The sequence below is a fragment of the Coenobita brevimanus genome, chromosome 84 (genome assembly GCF_032717465.1).
Source record: "Coenobita brevimanus isolate Jiangsu-jjx chromosome 84, ASM3271746v2, whole genome shotgun sequence".
NCBI lineage: Eukaryota > Metazoa > Arthropoda > Malacostraca > Decapoda > Coenobitidae > Coenobita > Coenobita brevimanus.
The window spans coordinates 37,060,751-37,070,196 of record NC_137037.1 but is presented as its reverse complement, the minus strand read 5'-3'; positions in this window follow the sequence as shown (position 1 = coordinate 37,070,196).

Sequence of the window (9,446 nt, the reverse complement as noted above, 5' to 3'; positions counted from 1 at the left end):
TGCTAGGAGGTAATTTGAAGCTATTTTACCCCTGAATAAGTTTATTCTCACAGCTTTTCTGTACTTTCACTCATCCAGTTTTGTGTGTTTTTATTAGCTTATCTTATAGTATAAACATGAGCGAAGATGATGGTATACAATTTATACTGATATAACCAATATCTGGGGACAAATAAAATCCATGGTAATGTTTTTCTTTGTGCAATAGTTGAGGCTGCCTTCACTCCATTCTCTCTGATCATGTCCCAGAAAAGCATTAAAAGCTTATGGTTTCAGAAAGGGTTAAGTCCAGGAGTACAGCATTACTTGGGGCAAATGCTAAACTAACAAAAGACCCTGATAGCGAAATAAAAAGATGCATTACAATTGGATGGAAAGCTTTATGAAAACAGAGAGAAATCATGAAAGATAGATCGCCAATGTGTATTATATGAAAATTATATAACCTTACCTATGATATACTGACAAAATCAATGAAAAATCAATTAACCCATTCTCAAAGGGCAAGGGAAAGGTCGGTGTTAGGAATATCTTTAAGAGACACGAAAAGATCAACTTGGCTGAGAGAGCAAACTAGAGTCAAAGACATTACAGAAGCTATAAAAGAACAGAAATGGAGTTGGGCAGATCATGAACCAAGAATTAAGTATAACTGATGGAGCAAGAGGCTGACTGACTGGACTCTAAGAGATAGTAAGCATACCACAAATAGGCCAGACAGAAGGTGGAGAGATGAAACAGAGAAGTTTGCAGGCAAAATGTGGCAGAAATTGGCACAGTCATGGTATTCTTGGAAAAGGATGGGTGAGGCCTTCTTCCAGCAGCGGACTTCCATTGGCTGATGATGATAACGATTTTATATATATATATATATATATATATATATATATTATATATATATATATATATTATTGAAAGGTGGAATTTGCTAGATATGAGGTACTGGAAGGTTCTCAGTACTTCTCATATTTTTCAGTTGTTTGTCAGAGTTGCAAGAGCTTCCAGCCAGAATGCCAACCTGCCCTGCCACCACGAGGACCCCCCCCCCCCCGATCCCATCAAACCTCCCCCTCCCCAACCATCGCTGGTAGGGTGAAATGGTTCAACTACAGGGCAGGCTACAGCTTCATTACCAGATCTGACAACTCTGAGGATTTGTTCATGCATCACTCGGCCATCAAGAAGCCTAACACCAGAAAGGCTGGGAAATCCCTGGCAGACGGATAGGAAGTGGAACTTAAAATCACTCAGGGAAGGAAAAGGCCAAAAGTGGCCTCTGTCACCGGCCCCACTGGCTCAAGAGTGGAGAGCACCAGCCATGCACCAGCTCGACCTCAACATCGTCCTAGAGCTACAGCTGCTGAGGGGAACATCCTGCAAGCAAGGATCTTCGCCTGCATCCAATCAGCAGTTGCCACTGCCAATAACTGTGCAATCCTCATCAAGGTGATCCCCCTACTTCTCCACCACAACAAGTTGCCTGTCATCTCCATTCCCGACGAGGCAATCACTGGCATACCACCACCATCTCCGTCTCCTACCTCCGTGACACGAGACGACCAGCCCTACTTCAGCCAACCACGAGACCATCCCAAACCTAGGCTGGACATCAACACCAAGCCTACCTCCGACCTCCAAGACCCCACACCACCACCTTCAACCATCATCGAAGAGGACCCTGCACCTCCCTGTTCTCCATCACTGCCTGCAGAAGACATGGAGGTCTGTCCTGCTTCCCCACCTCCAGCAACATCTGCTCTTCCATCAACACCATCCAAGAAGAAAAAGAAGGGGAAAAATAAGAAAGGGACGACAGCCAAACAACCACCACCCACGGCCCCAGCAGAAGCAGACACGGCATCTGAACAACCATCCACCCCTCCACCAGACCCTCTTGACATCCGACAACACACTCTTGCCAGCCTGCCGCCTCTCGACGCCATACTTGGCACTCACCTCGACTCACTGGACATCAGTGACATCGAAGAGAAACAATCCAAATACCTTGATAACAACTTCGCCGACGTGATTGACTCACTGCACCGGGTCAGCTCCAAACTCAATTTCACCTCAGAAAACGAAAACTGCCTCACCACCACTTTCAAAACACACCCAGAAGATGTTGTTGTCCTCAGCTACATCGCAACCTGGATGATAGACATGAACTAGACCACCACCATCATTACAAGCCAACCACCACCGACCGGGCTACAACAAGGCTCTACAGGAGAGAGTCAATACATAACAACAACAGAGTTGCCATTTAGCCTGCTATTTGTGAGGGGAGGTATTTTGTAAATTATGCATTATATTTTATGCTCTTTTTTCCTATAATGTTTTATTCATGTGATTATTTGTTAAATTGTCATTTTATTTCACTTTGTATGATAAATAATTTAGAGTGTATCGTAGTGTAAGAAAACCTTTGGGTATTTTAAATGTCACCGAGTGGTAACTGTTGCTCCTTCGAGGATGTACCAAAACCCTGGAGAAGGGAAGGCTTTTTAATCCATTTGCACCCAGTGTCCTCAATATAGGATGGAGCTGAGCAATTTCAAAATTCAATAAAGGAGTGAACCCCTGGGCAGGGACCTATAAGTTTCACGACTATGAGTTGATAGGAGGAGGGCGGTATGCTTAATACTCTTCTAGCCAAATCCCTCGCACAGGAAATCTGGGAGCTAATGGGTTAAACACTAGCAAATCTATCAGTTTCTTTAATCCATTTTCATCCGGTGTTCTCAGTATAGGATGGAACAGGGCATTTTCAAAATTCAGTAAAAGGTAGGGACCCCATCGTAAGGACTTATGAGCTTAGCAACTATGAGCTGATAGGCGGAGGAGGTACGCTTAGTACCCTTCCAGCAAAATCCCTTGCACAGGAACTCTGGGAGTTAATGGGTTAAGGAGGTAGAAGAACCCAGGGGAATCAGTTTCTGTTTTCAGTTTTAGTTTCAGTGCAGTTCAGTGTCAGTGCGGCCTAGTGAAGATTGTAACTATAGCTATGGTACTTATGAAAACAGTGAAGTGTACTTGGTAAGCATCAAGTGTATTTAAATTATTTCATTTTTTTATTCAAGGAAGTAGGAACCAAAGACCAAGAGCCCGCAAACCGTTCCTTCCAAGAAAAAAAAAAAAAAAAAAGCCAAATTCAAATCCATTCACATTGAGATGCCTGGACACATTGCATTTTGAAAGACTGGAGATCATAGGAAGTAGAAAATACAGACAGAGAGAGACAGTTTCAGAGCTGCCCTGTTGCATAAATGAAGGACTAGGAGTAATAGTTAACTCATGCATTAGAGAGCTGGACAGAAAAGGGATGAGAATTTGTTGCTAGACAGGTGCTATGCACCCATCATAGAGTGGAGGGATGAAAGCAGACAGTTCAGAGGAGCAGTGACCATTGGAAGTAGCGATAGAAAAGAGATAAAGATGCAACAGTGCAACGAGGAGACAGAGGTTGAAGGAAGCCAGTAAGAGGAGGAGAGTTAATGAGATGAAAAGCCTTTGATTGCGCCCTATTGAGATGAGCTGTGTGTGGGGAGCCTTCCCACAGATAAGAGTTGTACTCTACACAGAGGAGAATAACCCCGTGTATAAAGTCAAGAACATTACACGAGTAAACAAGGTACGTAGTCGGGATAGCACACCTAATCTCTTGGAAGCAGATTTTACAAGAGATGTAACATGATCTTTCCAAGACAAGTCCCAAGTGAATGAAATCCCAAGCATGTTCAAGGATGATGCAGGATTGAGCTGGATATTATTACACATTAGCGGGTACTCCTGTAGAAGATTTTGTCGGATTGATAGGTGTAAAGAATTGGAAAATGTGAGTACGTTTAAGTACTTCGGCAGTGTGATGAGTAAGGATGGAGGTTTGGAGGGTGAAGTGCTTGAAAGGGTACAGCAGGGAAGAAAGGTTGCTGGTTCCTTGAAAGCAGTGATAAGAAACAGGGAAGTGAGCATGGAAGTGAAAAGTTACTACATGACGGTATTGTGATACCAACTCTAACGTATGGAAGCTTGAACGTTGTTGGAAGGGCACAAGTCAAGAGTGAGAGCAGTGGAAATGAGTTATTTAAGAGGAGCCTGCGGAGTCACATGGAGAGAAAAGCTGACAAATGAGGATATAAAGGAGAGTTGTGGTGTGGATGCGGATGTGACAGGAAGCATTAGGAGGAATACACTGAGGTGGTTTGGCCATGTGGAGAGGATAGAGGGTGAAAGACTGACGAAGAGAGTGTATGTGAGTGAAGTGGAGGAGGGGAGAGGGAGGGGTAGGCCAAGGATGAGATGGAGGGATGGGGTGGAGAGGTATATGAGACAGGGGGCTGTGAGTTGGGAGCAGGGCAGTGAAATGGCGGGGGACAGGGCGACGTGGAGACGATTTGTTTGTGGCCACCTCGAACGGGATTGAGGCGTCTGGCAATAGATAGATAGATAGATAGGTGTAAGAGCTGAGTCTTTGATGCAATAAAAACATGATTATTTTTACCCCAGTCAGAGATACAAGCCAAGTCAAACATTAGGTGTGCCATGGCCTCATCCCTTGTTTGCTGAAGTAACTGCTGAGATGGACATTGCAGGAACGGAATGGAAAGGTGAGGGTGGAATCATCAGCGTATGAGTGGATCGGGTTAGATGTACAGCTTAGAAGGTCATTGATGAATAAAAGGAAGAGAGTTGGTGACAGGACAGAGCCCTGAGGAACACCACTGTTGATAGACCTAGAAGAACGATGGCCATCTACAACAGCGGCTATAGAACGGACAGAAAGGAAGCTATAGATGAAGCCACAGATTGAAGGATAGAAACTGTAAGATGGCAGTTTGGAAATTAAAGAATTATGCCAGACTCGATTGAAAGCCTTTGAGATGCCAAGTGCAATGGCAAAGCTTTCGCCAAAGTCCCGAAAGGAGGATGACCAGGAGTCTGAAAGGTAGGTGAGAAGATCGCCAGTGGAGCGTCCCTAATGGAACCCATACTGACGATCAGAAAGAAGGTTGTGATAGGAAAGATGCTTTAAAATTTTTCTTTTAAGAATTGACTCGAAAACTTTGAGACACAGGATGTTAAAGCAACTGGACGATAGTTAGAGAGTTGGGATTGGTCACCGTTCTTTGGGACTGGCTGAATGAGAGCAAACTTCCAGTAAGAAGGAAAGGTACAAGTTGATAGACAAAGGCAAAACAGTTTACTTAGGCAGTGTGTAAGCACAGAAGCACAGTTCTTGATGACAATAGGATGGACTCTATCAGGCCCATATGCCTTGTTAGCACTGAGGCCAGTGATGGCAGAAAATACATCAGCTGAAGAGATTTTAATGTCAGCCATGAGAAAGTAAGAGGTGGGAAGTGATACAGGAACAGCACCGGAATCATCAAAGGTGGAAGTGGAGGAGAAAGTGTTAGCAAAGAGATCTGCTTTATCAGTAGAAGAAATAGGTACAGAGCTATCAGAGTAGAAAAGAGGGAAGGATGGTGAGGTAAAGTTGTTTGAAAGGGTTTTGGAAAGGTGCCAGGAGTGGGAAGAATTTGAGCTGGAGAGTTGAGAGCATTTAGTACGGATGAAATTATTTTTAGAGCGAAGAACAGACTTAGCTTGATTCTGGGCAGAAACATATAAAAGATGTGATTCACGGGTGGGTTGACTGTGGTACCTTTCATAGGCCCTCTCCTTGTTGTGGACAGCATTAGAACAAGCGTGACTAATCCAAGGCTTTCTTTCTATAGTCAAAGGATATGAGAAGGGAATGTATGCTTCCATGCCCGACAAAATAACCTCTATAATGCGCAAAGCACACTCAGATGGCTCCCGTCCATGGAAGCAATAATCATTCCATGGATAAGCAAAGAAGTACTGCTTAAGGACTTCCCAATCCACAGCTCCAAAGTGCCACAATCGACATTTCTTTGGAGGGTCTGCAGGATGTACTGGAGCAATAAGACATGTTAAGGTAAAAAGGTTGTGATCAGAAGAGTGCAATGGAGAGGAAAGATTAACAGTGTAAGCAGAAGGATTAATTGTAAGGAAGAGGTCAAGTATGTCGCAGCTCTCTCCAAGGCAGTTAGGGATATGGGTTGGGTGCTGTACAAGCTGCTCTAGGTCATTAACCCCTTAACCATGAGGTGTCACTTTCATGAAGCTCTGGCGCAATGGATCATACCGTGGGGCGTCACTTTTGTGATTCTGTGTTATTTTGAATTATTCTGGGCTTTCAAGTGGTGACTTGTATCATCTATCAGTACTGCCAATGTCCAACACTAGTCAGCACTCCAAATCTCATCTGTACTCCCATCCATTGTTGACATTTTAGCGATTTTCCCCCCTTCCTGACTCCCCTCCCTACCTCCCCTCCATTACCCTGTCCTCTCACCTCCCCGGCCGCGCTATGCTAAGCAAATCTCCCCCGGATTTTTCCACAGATTTCATCCATTGAAATAAGCCATATGCCCTATACTTATACAAAATAATATATATATATATATATATATATATATATATATATATATATATATATATATATATATATATATATATATAAAATAAGGTAAGTGATAGTGGTATACACCAGGAATTGGCTAATTATCACCTGACAACACCTCACATGCATTCATTCGCTAATTACCAGGGTAATTTCACCTTTTGAATTGTGCCTTGTAATCTATTTCTGTAATAAAAATATATATCAGAAAGGAAGGAAGAAGCCTAAGTGACATTTACATTCACCTGGAACTACCTATTTCTTTATGTATTGCCGAGATTTTCTACCAATAATTTATTAGCATGTAAGTTAGCAGCTGTCATCCTCATTGTCACTGTCAACCCTTGCCTTCTCAGATAAGCCGCAGCATTTAGTTCCTTGTCCTCCGCTGTGGTCAAAACATGTCACACTTGCTCCCTGCCATTTCTGCCACTTCTGCGCCCATTGCAAAGAGCCCCGTGACCTCTATACCCAGAAGCAGGAAAGGACTAAGTGACTCTGCAGTGGAACGTGAACTAGTGGAATTGTCAATGGTGATGATGGATAGTGATTTTTAACCTTCGGGGGAATCGTGTGATGAGCCGGGTGAGGAAATTGTGCCAGAAAGTACTAGTACGAGTGCTTCAGTGTCCAAAGTTATCCCTAGCTCCAAGGGAAAGGAGCTGTTAGTGCAGCAAGGGAAGGAATTTGGGAAGGGAGTGAAAAGGCGGCGTGTTAGCCCCAGAACAATGGCCCCGCGTGACCCAGCCCACCATGAGTCCCGAGTTGATTCACCTTCCCGTTCCCCAAACCCAACTTCACTCATTTCTTCCTCTTCTTCTGCTGAATTATCTCCGGAGTCTTCGTCGTCGGAGTCACCACCAGCATCAACAGTGAAGGCAGGCCGTAGAGGAAGAGGTAAATCCCTGACCCATAAAAGTAGAGTTGCCACTAGAGTAAGGGCTGCTAGTGCTGTACGGCAACTCAGGGTCAGTGCGAGTGACCTTGAACATGGTAAATCTCCCTCACAGCCACCCACCACCCTCACCCATCCTACACTGCCACGACAGGGAATCCTGGACGCCTTCGCGTGGATGGAGGAGTCCGATTTTGTCCCAGAACATTTAGATTTTGATGAAAGTTCCTCAGGAGTATAGCCTGCCTTCACTCTTGACTTGATGATGCTGAGTGTGTGGACTTCCTTTTGGCCTTCCTAGATGATGAAGTCATGCAGCACATATGTGATGAGACCAACAGGTATGAATCACAACGTGCTGCAAGTGGTACAGGTGCAGCCAAGATGCAACAGTGGTCCATGCTGGGAGTGCAGGAGCTGTATATGTTCTTCGCCCTCATGCTTCTCATGCCACACTCAAAGAAGCACGAGTTGGAAGAACACAGGTCCATGGACCCGTTACTACCCTCACCCACCTCCAATAAGTACATGGCCAGAGATCGCTTCCGGAACATCATGGGAAACCTGCACTTTGCCGACAACGATTTACCTTCCCAAACCGACCCACTCTGGAAGATCCGGGAGATTCTGAGCAGAATGAAGGATAAGTTTATGTCATTCTTCCACCCCTTTCAGAAGGTTGTCATTGACGAATCCTTGGTTTTGTTCAGAGGACGTCTTCGGTTTGTGCAGTACATTCCAAGCAAACGCCATCGGTTTGGAATCAAGTTCTTTGTACTGTGCGACTGTAAGACGGGGTACATCCTTGTCTTCGTCATTTAGTCAGCCAGCACTGTCCATCTGGATAAAACACACCCCTTGGCTTCTCAGGCTGTGTAGTGAAAGTGCTCCTTGAAAAGTATTTTGGTGGGAATCATGTGCTGTATACAGACAACTATTATACAGCACCGAAACTTGCCAAATACCTTTCAGAGCACTGCATTGGCTCCTGCGACATTGTCAAAAGTAATCGTGTCCACTTCCCTAAATTCCCAGAGGCAGGAACCTCGCAGCAAGGAGACGTGCACCTACACAAGTCTGAGAAGATGCTGGCAATACGGTGGCATGACAAGAGGGTCGTGTACATGCTCACCACCATACATAAGGGGGAAATGACAGACAGTGGGAAGGTCGACCGTAGGACAGGCGAACCTGTGATGAAACCTGATGCTGTGTTAGACTACAATATCAACATGCGGCTGGTGGACAAGTCCGACATGATGATTGGTGAGATCGACTGCCTCAGGAAGAATACTAGGTGGTACAGGAAAGTTTTTCTGCATCTCATAGACATGACGATGCTGAACGTCTTCATCCTGTGCAAGATGAAGGTCAAGCCACCCAAGTCCTTCTCCCTGAGGTTGTTCACCAGGACTTGTGTTCAGCAGCTGCTGGAAATATATGGTAGGGTGACAGCAGCAACTCCAAGGCGCCATCCAGTAACACTTCCCGACAGACTTGAGTAGAGAGCGTACATGGATCGGCACAGACTGGTGCTAATGCCTGCCACAGGCAAGAGGAAGGCTGCGATCCACAGGTGCCAGGTGTGTGCACATACCACCCGACGCACACCTGAGCACAAACACACCTCTTGGCAGTGCGCTGAGTGCCAGGTTCCCCTCTGTGTTACCTGCTTCTTTGATTACCACAGCCAGAAGCAGTTCTAAAAGTGCAAGTGGGAAAGGAAAGTAATGTGAAAATAATGTGTAAATAATGTGTCAATAATGTGTAAATAATGTGTAAATAGTAAGTGAAAGCAATGGATGTTCAGTACATATGATTGAACAGTGTATTATAGTTTTATCTTACTGAAAGTGACAGTGAATAACATAGTGTAAGTAAAATAGAAGGGTAAATATTGAAAATACAATAGAAAATGTAAATAGTAATGTAAGTAATTAGTAATATAAGAATATGAGTGAAAATACTTGATGTTATAACAGTGAAAGTGAATCCGTGGCTCTCTACGTATTTTACTGAATGAAAAATTGAATGACTTCAGTGACAATAAACTAATACTAC